The sequence below is a fragment of the Nicotiana tabacum genome, chromosome 2, assembly GCF_000715075.1.
Source record: "Nicotiana tabacum cultivar K326 chromosome 2, ASM71507v2, whole genome shotgun sequence".
Classification (NCBI taxonomy): Eukaryota; Viridiplantae; Streptophyta; class Magnoliopsida; order Solanales; family Solanaceae; genus Nicotiana; species Nicotiana tabacum.
This window is the reverse complement of record NC_134081.1, coordinates 6,023,381-6,044,715: the sequence shown is the minus strand read 5'-3', so window position 1 is coordinate 6,044,715 and position 21,335 is coordinate 6,023,381. Positions and strand designations below refer to the sequence as shown.

The window sequence follows — 21,335 nt, the reverse complement described above, 5'->3', positions numbered from 1 at the left end:
ACCAAGACAGTCCTTATAGGAGAAAGAGATCTAGATATAGATCCAAAGAAGAACGAAAAGCCAAGAAAGCCCATCGCAAGTCTACTAGATTTACCAAAAATAGGTCTAAGCGAGAACTTGCTGATATTAAGTGTGGAAAGTGTGGAAAGTTTGGCCATATAGCTCCAAACTGTAAGCTTCAAAAGCTGAAAACCTTAGAACTAGACAATGAGTTACGTGATAAGATTTATGATTTGTTATACACTTCTGGATCAGAATCTGATTATTATTATTCTGAGCCAGAATCTGAAGCTAAAGTAGATTTACTTGATTTATCTGATAGTGATAAAATGTTGATAATACTTGTACAACTTATAGAGGTAATACATGTACCTATGATGATGATGAATTTTATAAATTGCAATCTCAGTTCCAAGATTTGAACATGAAAACTATTACATCTGATAATGTGATAGAACTTTTAAAAGAAGTTACCGATGAAAAACTTCGTGAAAAGATTATAAATTTGGCTGCAAGTACTAGTTCAAGTTCTTCAAAAACTTTTGAAAAATCAAAAAAGGAATTTGAATATACTACTCCGTATTCTTTATTAGAGGTTAATAACCGTCTTTTAAACAAAAGTACTACTCCAGCAAGAGATTCTTCTTTCGATGATTTAAAAATTGAAGTTGAAAACTTGAAACGAGAGATCAAATCTCTTAAACAAAATCAAATGATTTGTGATCATATGATTACTCAGATTGAGAAAATCAATTCTCCAGCTGAGAAATCTAATGATAAAAACAAAGGTATTTCTGAAATTGATATTTCTACTGAAAAACCTATTAGGATTAATTCTCAACTTGATATGTTTTTGGGAATGATGCAAATTGTTACTGCTCATAGATGGTATATTAAATGTACTATTCTTATTGATAATAGTTTTTCTATTACAAATATTGCTATGATTGATAGTGGAGCTGATGTTAGCTGCATTCAAGAAGGTCTAGTACCTACTAAATATTTTCAAAAAACTACTCACATGGTTAAATTTGCATCAGGACATGCTTTAGATTGCCTAATACTGGTATTTGTCAGAATAAAGTCTGCATTCCTCACTTCTTTTTCTTAGTGAAAAACCAGTTATACCCTCTAATTATACTTGGAACATCGTTCATTAACGCCATTTATCCATTTACTAGCATAGACTCGAAAGGTTTTACTGCTACTTCTAAGGATAAAGAAATAAGTTATACTTTTGTTACAGATCCCGTAACTAGAGATATAAATGCTTTAATTGATATGAAGCAGAAACATATCGATTCGTTACAATTAGAATTGTTTAGTATGAATATATTTGTTACTTTAAATTCTACTAAAGTACAGGAAAAGATCAAATTGATCTCCGAGAATATTGCTATTGATATTTGTGCCGAGCATCCCAGTGCTTTTTGGAATAGAAAAAAGCATATTGTTATTCTGCCATATGAAGATAATTTCTCTAAGGATGATATTCCTACTAAATCTCGACCCTGTCAGATGAACACTGAATTGGTAGAATTCTGCAAGAAAGAGATTGATTATTTGCTACAAATGGGTTTGATAAAACCCTCAAAATCTCCCTGGTCTTGCACAGTTTTTTTATGTTAATAATGCTGCTGAAAAGGAACGTGGAGTTCCTAAATTGATTATTAATTATAAACCTTTGAATAAGTTTTTAAAGTGGATTAGATATCCAATTCCCAACAAAAAGGATTTGCTGTCAAGATTATATGACGCTAATATATTTTCAAAATTTGATTTAAAATCTGGATATTGGCAGATTCAAATATTTAAAGAGCATACTTATAGAACTGCTTTTAATGTTCCATTTGGGCAATATGAATGGAATGTTATGCCTTTTGATTTGAAGAATACCCCTTCTGAGTTTCAAAAAATTATGAATGACATATTTAATCCATATCTGAATTTTATCATTGTTTATATTGATGACATTTTGGTATTTTCCAAAACATTTGAAATGCATATTAAGCATTTAGATATTTTCAAAAGAATTGTTATACAAAATAGTTTGGTTATTTCAAAATAAAAAATGAGTTTATTCCAAACTAATATTCGATTTTTAGGACATTATATTTGTAAAGGAAAGATTACTCTGATTCAAAGATCTATTGACTTTGCTTCAAAATTTCCCGATGTTATTACTGATAGAACTCAGTTACAAATATTTTTGGGAAGTTTGAATTATATATCACCTTTTTATAAAGATTTGTCTCGTGATTTAGCCCCCTTATATGATAGGCTAAAAAAGGATTATAAAAGTCCTTGGACTGATAGTCATACTATTTTGGTTAAGAATATTAAAAAGCGTGTTAAATCTTTACCTTGTTTGACCCTTGCTAATCCCGCATGGCAAAAGATTATAGAGACAGATGCGTCTAATATTGGTTATGGAGGGATTTTGAAACAGATAAATCCCAGTAATAAGCATGAATATTTGATTAGACTTTACTCTGGAAAATGGTCTGCAGCCCAGAGAAAATACGCTACTGTTGCTCATGAAATGTTAACCATAGTTAAATGCGTTTTAAAATTCCAAGATGATTTATACAATCAGAAGTTTTTGATAAAAACTGATGCACAATCTGTTAAATATATGTATAACAAAGATTTTAAACATGATGCCTCAAAAATGATATTTGCTAGATGGCAGACTCAATTAGCCACTTTTGATATTGAAATTCAATACAAAAAGAGAATTGATAATTCTCTGCCAGATTTCTTATCCCGTGAATACTTGCAGGATGGAACCCCCATGGGGGCAAGGTAGAGGCAGAGGATGGGGAAGATCAACCCCACAATCCAAAGGAAGGACATTCCCTTCAGGATCGTCATACAGATCCACATCAAACTCCCCAATTATACAAATGGGAAGAAAACGTTTGTCCAATGAGAAGATATCTCTTAGAGGCGAGTCCTCGATAGTAGGACCATCTATTCACCTGGAAGATATTCCAGAAGAAAGCCCGTTATACGCACACTTGCAGGCATATTTGACTGCTCAAAAGCAAAGTGATACTTTTGCTTCTATTACAAAAGAGGACAATGATGATATCAAGTCCTATGAGAAATTGCCTAAAAAAGAAATGATATTTCTTTTAGAAAATTCTGATATTCAGAGAAAAGAAGAACCATGGAAGATATTCCAAAGGTATTTGATAAATGGATTGTATTATCCGGGTGAGTCATACAAAACCCGTTCTTATTATGAAACTATACTCACTAGTACTGGCAGTGCAGAATTTCAGCACTTTTCTGGTTATAGTACAGACGAGAACGTTTATAACTTCTCAAAAATCATAATCAAACAGATTATATCTGTTGAAGATTGAGGAATATCCACGATGAAAGAAATGCAGATAAGCCTTAACAAGTCCCGCATGAATTTTACTTATTGGGATTATATCCAGGCCTTTGATAAAGTCCTTTACTACAATAATGATAGACACAAGCATACTTGGTTCGTTAAAGTATGTGCAAAGATATTTGCAGAGCCCATTCCAAATTGGTTCTTAAATTGGTGGTCATACCACGGTCCAGCTATAAAGATTTTACCAGATCCATTTCTCATGTTATACAAATAATGGACAAAAATTTCTCCGGTTATAAATGAACTTTATCACGCAGATCATATCTGTTACTTAGAGAAGATTGACCAGATATATTTCTTTCTGGAATTCTTTATTCCTTAGATACATAAATGGACTCCAGAAGTTGGATTCACCGAGGAACAAGTTCCGTGTTTATACAGGACCTTTTATAACAATTTTTGGGATAAATTAATGAAGAAAGATCCCAAAATAAAGACGTTATACGGTCAAGAACTCTTGGATTCCATCAAGACAAAAATCCAAGAATATTTCAGCACCTCTCAAAAGGAGAAGGTTGATGATAGTTCAGTCAGGCATATTGCCAGAAAAATCTCCTTTCAAGAAGGGGATAAAGAAGAAATGATCAACAATTACTTAGAAGAAGTTAAAAGAAATTTACTTCGCTCAATCAATCAGTATGAGAAATCAGACACTTCGATGCAAAGTGAAACCAGAAACGATGATATCGCTGATGACTCCCAACTAATAGAATCAGAAAAGATATTATCTGATGAAGCCCTACAGGATGCGAAAGAATTACTCTGCAAAATGAAAAAAGTGGAAAAGAGACCAGCACAGTAAAGCTGTCGGACCCCACTGCACAATGAAGCTGCCGGATCCAGCAGCTGGACCCCACTCAACAGTAAATAAACTGTTCACCAACAGTAGAAACACTGTTCATCAACAATAGAAACAATGTACAGGGACCCATGTGGGACCCTATTTTACTGTTCATAGATTCTTTTTATTTTCTATTTATACGTTCTTTCATTCATTCATTCGAGACAGAAGAAGGAACCCCCCTTTCTCTCTCTCTAGAATTCTCTCTCTCTCTCTCTTCAAGTGTAATTAGAGTTGAAGTTTGTAACCGAAGAACAAAGTAAATAAAGTTTTCAGTTCTTGATCTTCAGGCCTTGCATCCCGGCCAAAAAGTACTGGTTTTCTTCCTTAAAGTGTTTTCTTCCTTAAAGTGTTTTCTTCTAGTCTCTCCTCTCTGGCCGTGACGATGTCCGGCTAAGAGACATCATATCTATGTTGAATATCTAACTTCTCTCCTATATAAACCATGAAAGCGACGACATTTATTAAAATATAAATGAGTTTTATATATAGTATTTTGACTTGGTTTCAAGATGGTTGGTACAGTCTAATATAGCACTACTCTTATTGGCTTTGCCTTAGTAGCTTCGTCTAGCCAGCCGTGAACCTTAGCCCGATGAATGAGTTGAAAAGGGCGTCTTCTTTCACGGTTAGAACTGCTAGACACATGGGCTCAATAAGAGTATGTATTATATTATGACAGGCCCCTTGCTTGAGTAAAAAGGTTTAACCTTCCATAAAATCACTAAACTATATAAAAAAATTCAAGTATATTTCAATTCTTATATCCTTACTGATTGTGTGGATTACCGCCAGTCTTTAAACATAAGGATACTGAATTAGCTAGATTAAGAATTCTCAAATGTGTTAAAATAGAGATCTTTAACTGGTGAAAACCTCGATGGACATATAATAGTCAGCAGAGGTATGAAACAATTCCAGTTCCCAGTCAAACGGCGATCTCTGTTTTAGCTTAGTTGAGAAGGCTGTGCGGATTACGAGTACCCTTTTTTTTTACTTTTGCTGCAATAGAGGAGGTTTCCATTGGACTACTATATATATATATATATGATGTATATATAGTATATTATATATATAAGCTATATTCGATATATATACATATCTTAAGATGTATATATAGTATATTATAGTATATATATAGGTTATATTCGATATATATATATATATATATATATTTATATATATATATATATATATATATATATATATATATATATATATATATATATAAGTAATTATATAGTATAATATAGTACTATATATTCGATATATTCAATATATATACATATCTTAAGATGTATATATAGTAAATCAAATATAGCTTATATATCTTAACGACTATTTTGGCAGGTAAAATGACCATATTTTAAATGTCATAACGGCTATAATGTGGCAGATTATTATTATTATTATTATTTAAATTAGTCGTTGGGCCCGGATAAGCCCGTTTAGGACCGCTTGAACCAGCCCACTTCCCAGCCGGTCCTGGTCTCGTGGACCTCGCCTATGGGACCGGCCCACCTCCCCACGGTCCCAGTCCTATCCGGTTAGGACCGTTAGGGCCCACCGCCCATTTGGGCTCGCGGTCCTGGGTCGGGCCCGGTCCTAACCGGCCCACATGCCACCCTTATCTATGACAGTGAGTGCCATGATACTTACACATTAGGTTAGGGTCCCTTTGGGCAGGATCGGACTGTAAAGGTCGAGGCCACTTGGTGTCTTTGATGCGTCTGATGACAGATACGATGGCAGCAACATCGACGTTGAAGTTGTACTCCGATAACCTCGGTGCTTCCTTAGGCCCGATGGGTCTATCGAAACCACTTTTGCTCATGAGACCCCGATTATTTTGACCTCGGTCACTCCTTCTCTCACTCCTCACAAGGTTTCATCCAGACCCATTACCTCTTCGGTCTCCATTGTATGGTTGATACCGGTCTCTATTCGATTTTGATTCATGATCAATGTCTCTTTTGGATCGTTCACTAGCTCTGACGGGGTAAACGGATCTAGAAGGGCCCCCAAGCTGATCATCTTCGACCCTTATTTTTGATTGGTACCGGTTATGGACGTCGGCCCAAGTTACTACCGGATACTCTATCAAATTTTGCTTCAACTGCTGTGAAGCCAGCGAGCTTCGAGCATAAAGTCCTTGGGTGAAGTCCTGAACAGCCCAATCATCTACCACCGGTGGCAGATCCATCTGTTCCAATTTAAATCTTGACACGAACTCTCTAAGCATTTCGTTATCTCTTTGCGTTACCTTGAAAAGGTCTGACTTCCTGGTCTCAGCCTTGATGGCTCCGGCGTGCGCTTTTACAAAGGCATCTGCAAGCATAACAAAAGAGTCAATAAAATTAGGGGGTAAGTTATGATACCATATCATAGCTCCTTTTGACAAAGTCTCTTCGAACTTTTTCAGTACGATGGACTCGATCTCATCATCTTTTAAATCGTTCCCCTTGATGGCGCATGTGTAGGAGGTCACATGCTATTTGGGTCAGTTGTTCCGTTGTACTTAGGAATTTCGAGCATGCAAAACTTCTTTGGGATCGGTTTCGGAGCTGCGTTCGGATGGAAAGTTTTCTGAACAAACTTTTTGGAATCTAGGCCTTTCAGCATCGATGGTGCTCCTGGGATTTGGTCGACCCTGGAGTTGTATGTCTCCACCTTTTTGTCGTTAGCTTCGATTTTCTTTTCTCCCAATTCTACCCGTTTTGTCAATTCCTCGAGCATCTTTACTATCTTGGGGTTGGTCCCGGATTCAGCTTCATTTGGCCTTTCTGTGACTAGTTCATTTCTGCGGTGTTTTCCTGGGACGGATCGGGATCAACTCTACTGGGAGCGCGGCTTTGGTTCTGTAATTGGGCTATCGCTGCTTGTTGAGCCTGTAGCATTTCGAAGATCACCCGCAAGTTGATTTCATCGCCGCTATCGCTACCGACCTGGTTCCCCCGCTAATACTGTTTTCCGGGTCGGTGGGCAAGTTAGCATCGATGGCCAAATGGGAGTTGGCATCGATTGGATCTACGATCGGGACCCCGTTGGGGTCAGCAGGCTGAACCTCGTTGCTGGGCGCTATATTGTTGTTCTCGCCATGGTGGCCAGATTCAATATCGACGTTAGGGTGAGCAGACTAAGAATTTGATATCTTTAAGTTTTCCTTAAATTAAGATCTCAAAGAGCGTGTTGTGGAAATTTGTATCAAATAACCACTATTATCCTTAGCCCCACGGGGGCGCAAAACTGTTTACCCTAAAAAACGGATAACAATTAAATTTGTAAGCGATTTTAAGAATACGCGAATTAATTCGTTACAAACGATAAATTGCGTAAGATTAAACAAATAAAGATATAGTAAATTCAAACCACGTGAGGAGGATGATTCCAACCTCAATGAAATATCCACCCTCGATCCGGACTCATAATGGCCAGCACTATTTAACAAGGAAAAAAGCTTTCAATAACAGAGAAAATAATAGTATATTGCCTTGGTATGCGTACGTTACAATGTGTCAACGAATAATTCGACTCCCATTTATATAGTAGGAGAGTTTTACCCTAAGTACAATTCTATGTAAGGTAAAAAAAATTCTGTTTAACTAATCACCGGCTCTCGATCGATACGTGCCGAGATCCAAGTGTTGCTCGACAACGTTCTTCGAAGTCTTTTGGGATTTGGACCGATCCTGGATCATGACCCCAATATTCTCGAGGATGAGCGTCATGTCCTTAGACTCTGGCTCGATGAGACCCTTACCTCGATTCTGGTTCCTTGTTCTCACGTCTCTAGCTCGACTTATCTTACCGGAAACAGGGGCATCCCACAAGCCCGGTTTCACCCGTAAACATTGTACTTCTAAATTTATTAATTCCAACCTACTATTTGTTAGTGCAATTTCAGTGAACTTATTGAAGATGAGCAAAATAAAGCCTTTCTTCGGCCCCTAATCTATACGGCCTAAATACAAACTTACTACTATCTTTTTTTCTGTTTTACAGCATGTAATCGTGCTTCACAATAATTTGCCTCGTTCTCAACTAATATTTTGTTGCGATGGGAATTATTTGAAGGCCTATTATATATTATGTGGGGTTTAACAAAGATAATAATATATTTTCCCTCAGTATCAACCGGCCAATTAGGTATAAATATCCAGAAAATGACAAAGTTTCTTTAATACCAGACCAAAATCTTGTTTGACAATCAATTTGTCTAATTCTCCAAACTCTAATATTTGATTTTTATTAAAAATCTAATACGGAAAAGGGTTAAAAATACCCTTTTACTATTAAAAAATATTTATTTATACCCTTTGTTATACTATTGGTCTACTATAACCCTCGCATCATAGAATTGATGTAAAAATACCCCTGCCGTTGAAATCCTCCACCATGATAATATTATCCGATGTGACCTGACATACAATTGAAGTGAAAACAACTTAGACATGTCACCTCATCGCATTTATCTTATTTTACCCCTCTTACTAAATTGTGAATGCCTAACGCAAGATATTATATTAATTCTTTCTGTTTCTCCATTTCTAATATTGGGAGCTTATTTGGTTTAGCACGACTACTAAAATAGTAGTTGATTTTTTTTTTTATAATAGACCAGTGAATAAAAGAAATAGAAGCATATATGGAGAAAGAAAACAGCTATATAACTTTTTGGACAACAAATATAAGACTGACAATTAGGGGTGTACAATTGAAACCGACAAACCACACCAAACTGACAAACCGAGTCAAATCGAAAAATAAAATCCGATAGTCGTTTGGTTTGACTTGGTTTGATATTGGAAAAAGAAACCCGATCATAAGTGGTTTGGTTTGGTATTAACGAAACAAAGTCAAACCGAAACCAAACCAATCCGACATTACATATATATATTTTTAGAATTATTTTATAGATTAAAATATTAATATAATATAATTTCCAAATTATTATTTAAATTTATCAAGATCTTTGTTTATTAACAATGTAATAATAGGATGGAATTAAATTGTAGCCCACTCCTTTAGAACAATAAAATTAGCCCAAGCCCAAAGCAAATTGCACCCCTAAATCCCTAATATCAGTAGTTGTGCGTTCATTTTATGAAAGCAAGTAAGAAACTAGCCTTCAACTTCAAGGTTTGTTCAAGTCGTCATTGTCAGCCTCCATTTAAGACCAGTTCATCATCTTGATTTAAGGTATTATCCGTGACCTTTTAGTCTGTTTTTCAACTTTAAAAGAAAGAAAGTGGGAAAAAAAGAAAACAATGCATTGCAAATAAATTAGTTTGTGTTCCTCTATTTTTAATTGTTTATTACACACTTTTGCTTTGTAACTTGACCTTTGACAAAATTATTCAGTTTACACTGCTTCTTCTACTGTAGTGACATTTTAGTGGTTACTAAATAGAAGTCATTGTAGAGCGACGAAAAAGATTTACTTTTAGCGCGCCTATATATGTATTTGCAATTAATTAGCTTTCTAAGTAGTTCAATTGATTAGTATTCATTCATTGACTTGAATGCTTTTTCTGTTTCAAATCCTCTCGCCCATAAATTTTTATTGAGTCAATTTTGTGCAAATCTCGAATACATTTGATCTTCTTGCTCCATTTGTACTGCACACTGATTGCCCTCATTATTGGCGCTATCATCTATCAGGTTATTACTTATTCTTGCTAGCTCTTAGGTTTGTCTTGTTCTTATGGGGTGTAATATACCATTTTTGTTGAAATATATCGGCCAGGTGAGACGGAGGAGGAGTTCTCAACCAGGTTGGCTAAAAATCTAGAAGATCTTATCCTCAAAGAGGGGCCTGAAACAGTAACTTTTGTCAACTTTAACTCACTGTTGCTCAGTTTCTGCATTGAGGGTAATTTATTACTGATTAATTTACTTGTTCGCCTCAGATAACTGCTTTCATTGCTGAACCAATCATGGGGGCAAGTGGTGTCATACCTCCTCCAGCAACTTATTTTGACAAGGTAGTTTTTCTTTTGCCCTTTTGACAAGTTGGTGATAATTCGTATGTAGAATGCAATATAAAAGATCTTGTGCAACATTCTTGAGCAAAGGCTCAAAAGAAAGGAACTAAAGAAATATTTGGAGTATAAGCTCAAAAGAAAGGTACTAAAGAAATATTTGGAGTATAAGTTTATCGGAAAAAACCCAAAAAATCCGAGGAAAACCGAGATTGAAAATCCCGACTTTTGTTAGTTTGGTTTGATCTATAGATTTAAAAATTCGATATAGTTGGTTTGATTTGATTTTGATAAAAACCGAATCAACTCGGTCCATGTACACCCCTACTGACAATTAATTTAGGACTAAGCAACTTAATTCTACTTTCTGTTTTCCCTTTTCCCTAATGTTTTCAAGAACAAACTCCGTGCGGGAACAAGATAATGCACGTAGAGTTTATTATTTAATTTGTATACTTACTTATAATAACAAGTAACTCTAAATCTTGATTTATGGTAACTTGGAAAATGTATATGAAAAATATATATAATATAACCGATTAAATTAAGTTCATAGTGCAAGAATATTCTGCAATATCAAATATATAACTTAAAGGTATTAAAACCAAACATAATTAGTTTTTTTACCCTTTGGGTCCTTATATATATGGCAAGAATAAAGGTATTTTCAACTTTGCCTATAATTTTAGCTTTTTAAACTTTTCGAGTAAATGGCAAGAATAAAGGTCTGTTCAACTTAACTATTTGAGAATCGTTTCATTTTCCTTCTAAAAACAGAACCTCTCACTTCTCTTTAAAGCACACATAGCACAAACTACAACTCCAATACTTTTTTTTTTTTGAGAATTATGAGCCATGGAAAATATAGGAGCTCCTCCAATACTTTCTTCAACAAGATCTTTCATAGCCCCTCTTCTTATTTCAATGCTAGGCATAGTTTGCACTGCCTTAGCTTTAGTGATTTACCACTTCATTTTGTTAAGATTTTGCATAAGGAGAAGAAGATCACATATTAGAAACAATATTGGACAATCATTCCATGAACCCCATTTAACCATTGGCATAGAGCAGAAGATTATTGAATCAATTCCTCTCCTTGTTTATTCGATTAATAAACAAGATTTATTTCGTGTAGATCAGAATGAATGTGCCGTTTGCTTAGGTGAATTGGTAGAAGGTGAGATGGTTCGATTTTTGCCTAATTGTAGGCATATTTTTCATGTCACATGCATAGACAAATGGCTTATTGGCCACGTAAATTGCCCGATTTGTCGATCTCCTATAGTAGAGGCAACAAAATACGAGCAAGATAAGCGAAATACGACAATCATTCCAGTACCATCTAATTCTCTGTCATGTGTCAATGACGAGAGTAACACGATTGAAGTTCAAATTCAAAATCAAGATCACGAAAATCAAGTCAACCTCGATTATCGTACTGCTTCATCGTCTGATTAGGTACAATTACCATCACAATCTTGTAGGTTGCATTGCCATAGTACATCATTGGAATTGCCTATGGAGAGAATTAGATCAACAGAAAGAAAATTAGTGATGGGTTTGAAGAGATCATTATCTATGGATCAAACATTTATATTATTGATAGAGAGAAATTAGAAGACGAAATCAAGTCATTTTCAACATCTTGTTGCTCTTCATCAACGGAGGAATTAATCAGAAGCAATCAACAAGGAACTTTTTAATGAGGAAAGGAAGTCAAATTATTCCCTAATGATTTATTTATTTTTCTGAAATTGTTTTATACGTAGTATTTAATTAGCTTCCTCTAGCTGGATATATGTTCACTAAATAGTGGAGTAGTATATTAGGAAGACATTTAAGAGGTAATCCTCCTACCTCCTTCTCTTCTACTATTTTGCTAAGAATTTAATTTAGAACTTATTTAGCACTTAATTAGTTTAGTGGCCTTCATTTTTTAGATTGTGATGTAAAAAATTAACTATTAACTAAATTTGCATATAACTTTTCACGAAAGTGTGGATTTAAATATCCTTCGCCAACAAGGTTCTTTTAATTTGGCGCATTATTTAATGGTCAATGAAGGATACACATTTATTCTCATTCGATGATTATATCAAACTCTATAAAATTATCATTATAGAGTCATAAAGTAAGGTTAAAATATATATTAATTTACTACAATTTAGTGATAAAAGTGTATGTCACTCTTTTTTGACAAGGCATACTGATTGCGTTAGTACGACAATGTTCACACGGTTAGATTTCGTCAAATATAGTTCCTTGTAGTTTGCATTCAGTTGGTCATAAAATACTATGCCCTCTGCTTTGCTTTGTTTGTCATAATTTGATTAGATACGAAGTTTAATAGTATAGATAATTTTTTTAAATTTTATGATTTTAAGTTAAAGATGTATATAACATATCAAAATACTTTTTGAAATGCATGTCACTAGTATGATGGAGTGTCATTAAGAGTTAAATAACTCTCATACAATGATTTTGATCTAGATACAAGATACAATCTTTCGATGAAGAGTGTTCAATTGACCACAATTACACCAGCTTAGCTCTACACGATTGGTGGATGGGAATTTTAGCAGAAGAACTAACCCAAATTATACTCCATTATATTGCTTAAACTAGAAAAAGTTACAGTGAATCTAACTCACTATTTGGGTAAAGATTCGAATTTAACGTGACCACTGGGATGCTGATATTAGTTATCTGTAGAATGGTTTGTTGGTGGCCAGCTAGTATAAAAGATACCGTGGTTCCTCTATTCAAATGAAATCGTATTGCGAAAAGATCATCTGACATGAATATGCAACTTTCTCATTACTAGTTATCGCGTTCTCTTATAGACAATCAATTAATAAAAAAAAGTTAACGAAAATTTGAGAAAAAGAAAAATATATAATATAATGCTATCAAAGAAAGGTTGAGCATTTGCTTCGTTCTTTTTCCTTTTTAGCCTCGTGAGAAATTTCTATAAAAAAGATGATGAGTGATCACGCCCAACTATGCCTTATAAAAAGGACTAAGCGGTCGTTGCAAATATATTCCGGCTAATAAGTTCGGAGTCGAATCCCACAGGGAATTAACCTAGCAAATACAGCTACTAGACTCGCACGAATCACGCAATCAATCTTCAGAAATATTTAAGTAACAATTTAGATGTTTACTAACTAAATATTACATAATGAAAATACAACAATTAATAACTAACTACTAACGGGTTGTAGACAAGTTGTGAAATGATCTAAGGTTGTGATTTCACCTATTGTCAGAATCTTTTCTGCTACGTTTTCTATAAATTTGTCTAAGTCTTCTCTATCGATCATGAGCATTGTGACTGTCGTAACTCTCTCCCGAGTAATTACCATAATTTATTAGACATATTCTCCCGAATTACGCTAGCTGGCATTAAGTACAGCTCACTCGGATCGCACCAAGGTTTCGTTATCCCTAATCCCACCTTTAAACCCTTCGTATTGATCCCTCATATACGTTAGGAGTGATGTTGTTCAACAACTACCTAAATATGCACTCTCTCCCGAGTAATACATACTAAATAGGCATAGCCAATTGAGGGCCCCTCAATCAACCATAATAATATTATAGTTGAATAAATAGAGAAAATACTACGGCAAATCTATATTAACGTAACAAGAACATCATCCTTCAATAGGTTCCATCAAAACCTTAGATTAGGAGTTTAGCTACTCATACTCATAGTAACAATATCCAAAATATTTTGCATAATTAAATTACAAAGTAAGGATAAAGGGATGTAGAAATCGACGAGTCTAGCTCCCAACGGTTGTTCCACGAGCTATCCTTGCCTCCGGTTGCCAAGAATCCTCCAAAGTGGCGTTTTTAGGTCTATTTATATGTGTTGGAAAAGACCTAAACGCGTAGGCCAAGTCCTAGTTAAACCAGGAGACGAAATAAGTTTTCAAAGTTCGGAATGTGCGTGCCTCAGATCTGGCCTCACGAGGCATAACGCCAGCTTAAGCTCGCCCTAGGCCTGGCGTCGCGAGGTATAACGCCTGCTTGAGCTCGCCACAGGTCTGACGTCGCCAGCTCCTACGCGAGCTAAAGGGCTCGCCCAGCCTGCTCTAACGCCTGCTCTCTTTTCATTTGTCGGTTGCTCACTTCTTTCTTTATTCTTTTCAACTGTTTTCGAGCACGCTTTAGACTTTAATTATTTTTTTTTACTCTACTTTTATCTCCAATTTCACATACACATAAAATATACTCTATTACGCGCAAATAAAGTGTAATTTATCATTAAAGGATATAAAATATAAGGCGAATAATGTGTTAAACTATGAAATTATAGCCACACATCAAGGAGCAAGTTAAGTGGCTATTGATAAGGGTCGGCAATACTTTGGTTGAAAGTGGAGAAATTTCGGGGCCACTTGTTTGTTTATCATTCACCGAGGCAGAAGCAATTTAGGCTTGGATCAATGTCAATCCACTCAAAGAACTCATAAAATATTTTATATAAAAACATATTTACAATTATACTCTCACACAAACTAATCTAATGGATTAAGTGAAATATAAATGACAAAAATCACACTAAACAATCTATTTTCTAAAATTTCAAGTTCACGCTCATCGTAGTGCTAAGGACCACATCAATATGATGCTATTATAGCCATCTCTAAAACAACATACAAGAACCTTCGAAAGAACATTTTATCAAACACTTCATAAGTGTCAATACAAATTTTGATGTCGTTCACTGTCTGAGCATTTTAAAAAACAACATCCCAACCATCTGAAAAGTCACCATCACAACATCACCACCAAAATAGACCCGAGAAACAATACAGGAAGTACATTACATAGAGTGCATATCTATACATTACACTTACTTGGGCATATACAAACAGAGTCATCACCATTCTTGAAGTATCCAGTTGAAGTACAGTGCTTGTTCATAAGCATTCAATAGTTTCCATCTGAAGCGAACTGTTACGATCCCAATTTTTTTTCGTAGGATGTCGTGATGACACCTAGTCTCTAGGTAAGCCTAACATTCATACAGAAATAACTGAAATAATAATTAAAGTTTCAAAACTCAGCAACTATATAAAATAAACTCGGCAACTCAGCATATACAACTCTCAAGACCCGACGAATATAAGTCACAAGCACTAAATAATAGTACTGCATAACCCTATACATCAATGTCTATAAAATGATAAGGAAAATAGAATAGTCTAGGTAGAGGGGACTCTGAGGCCTGCGGATGCCTGCAGGTTTACCTTGAAGTCTCTGCAGCTGAGCTCTCGCTAATACCTGGGCTGGTAGGAAGTACCTGGATCTGCACAAAAATATGTGCAGAAGCGTAGCATGAGTACACCATAACGGTACCCAGTAAGTATCACGCCTAACCTCGGTAGAGTAGTGACGAGGTCAAGTCAAGGCCCTACGGGAATAAATAAAAAAATTGTACAAGTGTATGGCAGTGTAGTAATGATTTACTTTTAGCGCGCCTATATATGTGTTTGCAATTAATTAGCTTTCTAAGTAGTTCAATTGATTAGTATTCATTCATTGACTTGAATGCTTTTTCTGTTTCAGATCCTTCTCGCCCATAAATTTTTATTGAGTCAATTTTGTGCAAATCTCGAATACATTTGATCTTCTTGCTCCATTTGTACTGCACACTGACTGCCCTCATTATTGGCGCTATCATCTGCCAGGTTATTACTTATTCTTGCTAGCTCTTAGGTTTGTCCTGTTCTTATGGGGTGTAATATACCATTTTTGTTGAAATATATCGGCCAGGTGAGACGGAGGAGGAGTTCTCAACCAGGTTGGCTAAAAATCTAGAAGATCTTATCCTCAAAGAGGTGCCTGAAACAGTAACTTTTGTCAACTTTAACTCACTGTTGCTCAGTTTCTGCATTGAGGGTAATTTATTACTGATTAATTTACTTGTTCGCCTCAGATAGCTGCTTTCATTGCTGAACCAATCATGGGGGCAGGTGGTGTCATACCTCCTCCGGCAACTTATTTTGACAAGGTAGTTTTTCTTTTGCCCTTTTGACAAGTTGGTGATAATTCGTATGTAGAATGCAATATAAAAGATCTTGTGCAACATTCTTCAGGAGTGAGCAAAGGCTCAAAAGAAAGGTACTAAAGAAATATTTGGAGTATAAGCTCAAAAGAAAGGTACTAAAGAAATATTTGGAGTATAAGTTTATCGGGAAAAAACCCGAAAAATTCGAGGAAAATCAAGATTGAAAAACCCGACTTTTGTTGGTTTGGTTTGATCTATAGATTTAAAAATCCGATATAGTTGGTTTGATTTGGTTTTGATAAAAACCGAACTAACCCGGTCCATGTACACCCCTACTGACAATTAATTTAGGACTAAGCAGCTTAAACTCTACGTGCATTATCTTGTTCCCGCACGGAGTTTGTTCTTGAAAACATTAGGGAAAAGGGAAAAAAGAAAAATCGAACCAACCCGGTCCATGTACACCCCTACGACAATTAATTTAGGACTAAGCAACTTAATTCTACTTTTCAAGAACAAACTCCGTGTGGGAATAAGATAATGCACGTAGAGTTTCTTATTTAATTTGTATACTTACTTATAATAACAAGTAACTCTAAATCTTGATTTATGGTAACTTGGAAATGTATATGAAAAATATATATAATATAACCGATTAAATTAAATTCATAGTGCAAGAATACTCTGCAATATCAAATATATAACTTAAAGGTATTAAAACCAAACAAAATTAGTTTTTTTACCCTTTGGGTCCTTATATATATGGCAAGAATAAAGGTATTTTCAACTTTGCCTATAATTTTAGCTTTTTAAACTTTTCGAGTAAATGGCAAGAATAAAGGTCTGTTCAACTTAACTATTTGAGAATCGTTTCATTTTCCTTCTAAAAACAGAACCTCTCACTTCTCTTTAAAGCACACATAGCACAAACTACAACTCCAATACTTTTTTTTTTTTGAGAATTATGAGCCATGGAAAATATAGGAGCTCCTCCAATACTTTCTTCAACAAGATCTTTCATAGCCCCTCTTCTTATTTCAATGCTAGGCATAGTTTGCACTGCCTTAGCTTTAGTGATTTACCACTTCATTTTGTTAAGATTTTGCATAAGGAGAAGAAGATCACATATTAGAAACAATATTGGACAATCATTCCATGAACCCCATTTAACCATTGGCATAGAGCAGAAGATTATTGAATCAATTCCTCTCCTTGTTTACTCGATTTCTAAACAAGATTTATTTCGTGTTGATCAGAATGAGTGTGCTGTTTGCTTAGGTGAATTGGTTTGGTTTGGTATTAACGAAACAAAGTCAAACCGAAACCAAACCAATCCGACATTACATATATATATTTTTAGAATTATTTTATAGATTAAAATATTAATATAATATAATTTCCAAATTATTATTTAAATTTATCAAGATCTTTGTTTATTAACAATGTAATAATAGGATGGAATTAAATTGTAGCCCACTCCTTTAGAACAATAAAATTAGCCCAAGCCCAAAGCAAATTGCACCCCTAAATCCCTAATATCAGTAGTTGTGCGTTCATTTTATGAAAGCAAGTAAGAAACTAGCCTTCAACTTCAAGGTTTGTTCAAGTCGTCATTGTCAGCCTCCATTTAAGACCAGTTCATCATCTTGATTTAAGGTATTATCCGTGACCTTTTAGTCTGTTTTTCAACTTTAAAAGAAAGAAAGTGGGAAAAAAAGAAAACAATGCATTGCAAATAAATTAGTTTGTGTTCCTCTATTTTTAATTGTTTATTACACACTTTTGCTTTGTAACTTGACCTTTGACAAAATTATTCAGTTTACACTGCTTCTTCTACTGTAGTGACATTTTAGTGGTTACTAAATAGAAGTCATTGTAGAGCGACGAAAAAGATTTACTTTTAGCGCGCCTATATATGTATTTGCAATTAATTAGCTTTCTAAGTAGTTCAATTGATTAGTATTCATTCATTGACTTGAATGCTTTTTCTGTTTCAAATCCTCTCGCCCATAAATTTTTATTGAGTCAATTTTGTGCAAATCTCGAATACATTTGATCTTCTTGCTCCATTTGTACTGCACACTGATTGCCCTCATTATTGGCGCTATCATCTATCAGGTTATTACTTATTCTTGCTAGCTCTTAGGTTTGTCTTGTTCTTATGGGGTGTAATATACCATTTTTGTTGAAATATATCGGCCAGGTGAGACGGAGGAGGAGTTCTCAACCAGGTTGGCTAAAAATCTAGAAGATCTTATCCTCAAAGAGGGGCCTGAAACAGTAACTTTTGTCAACTTTAACTCACTGTTGCTCAGTTTCTGCATTGAGGGTAATTTATTACTGATTAATTTACTTGTTCGCCTCAGATAACTGCTTTCATTGCTGAACCAATCATGGGGGCAAGTGGTGTCATACCTCCTCCAGCAACTTATTTTGACAAGGTAGTTTTTCTTTTGCCCTTTTGACAAGTTGGTGATAATTCGTATGTAGAATGCAATATAAAAGATCTTGTGCAACATTCTTGAGCAAAGGCTCAAAAGAAAGGAACTAAAGAAATATTTGGAGTATAAGCTCAAAAGAAAGGTACTAAAGAAATATTTGGAGTATAAGTTTATCGGAAAAAACCCAAAAAATCCGAGGAAAACCGAGATTGAAAATCCCGACTTTTGTTAGTTTGGTTTGATCTATAGATTTAAAAATTCGATATAGTTGGTTTGATTTGATTTTGATAAAAACCGAATCAACTCGGTCCATGTACACCCCTACTGACAATTAATTTAGGACTAAGCAACTTAATTCTACTTTCTGTTTTCCCTTTTCCCTAATGTTTTCAAGAACAAACTCCGTGCGGGAACAAGATAATGCACGTAGAGTTTATTATTTAATTTGTATACTTACTTATAATAACAAGTAACTCTAAATCTTGATTTATGGTAACTTGGAAAATGTATATGAAAAATATATATAATATAACCGATTAAATTAAGTTCATAGTGCAAGAATATTCTGCAATATCAAATATATAACTTAAAGGTATTAAAACCAAACATAATTAGTTTTTTTTTACCCTTTGGGTCCTTATATATATGGCAAGAATAAAGGTATTTTCAACTTTGCCTATAATTTTAGCTTTTTAAACTTTTCGAGTAAATGGCAAGAATAAAGGTCTGTTCAACTTAACTATTTGAGAATCGTTTCATTTTCCTTCTAAAAACAGAACCTCTCACTTCTCTTTAAAGCACACATAGCACAAACTACAACTCCAATACTTTTTTTTTTTTGAGAATTATGAGCCATGGAAAATATAGGAGCTCCTCCAATACTTTCTTCAACAAGATCTTTCATAGCCCCTCTTCTTATTTCAATGCTAGGCATAGTTTGCACTGCCTTAGCTTTAGTGATTTACCACTTCATTTTGTTAAGATTTTGCATAAGGAGAAGAAGATCACATATTAGAAACAATATTGGACAATCATTCCATGAACCCCATTTAACCATTGGCATAGAGCAGAAGATTATTGAATCAATTCCTCTCCTTGTTTATTCGATTAATAAACAAGATTTATTTCGTGTAGATCAGAATGAATGTGCCGTTTGCTTAGGTGAATTGGTAGAAGGTGAGATGGTTCGATTTTTGCCTAATTGTAGGCATATTTTTCATGTCACATGCATAGACAAATGGCTTATTGGCCACGTAAATTGCCCGATTTGTCGATCTCCTATAGTAGAGGCAACAAAATACGAGCAAGATAAGCGAAATACGACAATCATTCCAGTACCATCTAATTCTCTGTCATGTGTCAATGACGAGAGTAACACGATTGAAGTTCAAATTCAAAATCAAGATCACGAAAATCAAGTCAACCTCGATTATCGTACTGCTTCATCGTCTGATTAGGTACAATTACCATCACAATCTTGTAGGTTGCATTGCCATAGTACATCATTGGAATTGCCTATGGAGAGAATTAGATCAACAGAAAGAAAATTAGTGATGGGTTTGAAGAGATCATTATCTATGGATCAAACATTTATATTATTGATAGAGAGAAATTAGAAGACGAAATCAAGTCATTTTCAACATCTTGTTGCTCTTCATCAACGGAGGAATTAATCAGAAGCAATCAACAAGGAACTTTTTAATGAGGAAAGGAAGTCAAATTATTCCCTAATGATTTATTTATTTTTCTGAAATTGTTTTATACGTAGTATTTAATTAGCTTCCTCTAGCTGGATATATGTTCACTAAATAGTGGAGTAGTATATTAGGAAGACATTTAAGAGGTAATCCTCCTACCTCCTTCTCTTCTACTATTTTGCTAAGAATTTAATTTAGAACTTATTTAGCACTTAATTAGTTTAGTGGCCTTCATTTTTTAGATTGTGATGTAAAAAATTAACTATTAACTAAATTTGCATATAACTTTTCACGAAAGTGTGGATTTAAATATCCTTCGCCAACAAGGTTCTTTTAATTTGGCGCATTATTTAATGGTCAATGAAGGATACACATTTATTCTCATTCGATGATTATATCAAACTCTATAAAATTATCATTATAGAGTCATAAAGTAAGGTTAAAATATATATTAATTTACTACAATTTAGTGATAAAAGTGTATGTCACTCTTTTTTGACAAGGCATACTGATTGCGTTAGTACGACAATGTTCACACGGTTAGATTTCGTCAAATATAGTTCCTTGTAGTTTGCATTCAGTTGGTCATAAAATACTATGCCCTCTGCTTTGCTTTGTTTGTCATAATTTGATTAGATACGAAGTTTAATAGTATAGATAATTTTTTTAAATTTTATGATTTTAAGTTAAAGATGTATATAACATATCAAAATACTTTTTGAAATGCATGTCACTAGTATGATGGAGTGTCATTAAGAGTTAAATAACTCTCATACAATGATTTTGATCTAGATACAAGATACAATCTTTCGATGAAGAGTGTTCAATTGACCACAATTACACCAGCTTAGCTCTACACGATTGGTGGATGGGAATTTTAGCAGAAGAACTAACCCAAATTATACTCCATTATATTGCTTAAACTAGAAAAAGTTACAGTGAAT

The 21,335-nt window shown here is 34.5% G+C and overlaps 1 long non-coding RNA gene across 3 annotated transcripts; it reads left to right on the top strand.

The window, feature by feature from the left end:
• Positions 1-9,085: 9,085 nt before the first annotated feature.
• Positions 9,086-20,593, top strand: LOC107806235 (uncharacterized). Of its 3 annotated transcripts, none has more exons than XR_012698854.1 (8): positions 9,086-9,449; positions 9,997-10,073; positions 10,160-10,234; positions 15,812-15,933; positions 16,019-16,083; positions 16,182-17,909; positions 18,457-18,533; positions 18,620-20,593. It is a non-coding gene; the product is annotated as an uncharacterized LOC107806235 (long non-coding RNA). The 3 variants fall into 3 exon arrangements; XR_012698853.1 differs by having other exon boundaries at positions 16,019-16,095; XR_012698855.1 differs by lacking the exon at positions 9,086-9,449 and adding an exon at positions 9,456-9,911 and having other exon boundaries at positions 16,019-16,095.
• The last annotated feature ends 742 nt before the right edge of the window (positions 20,594-21,335 follow it).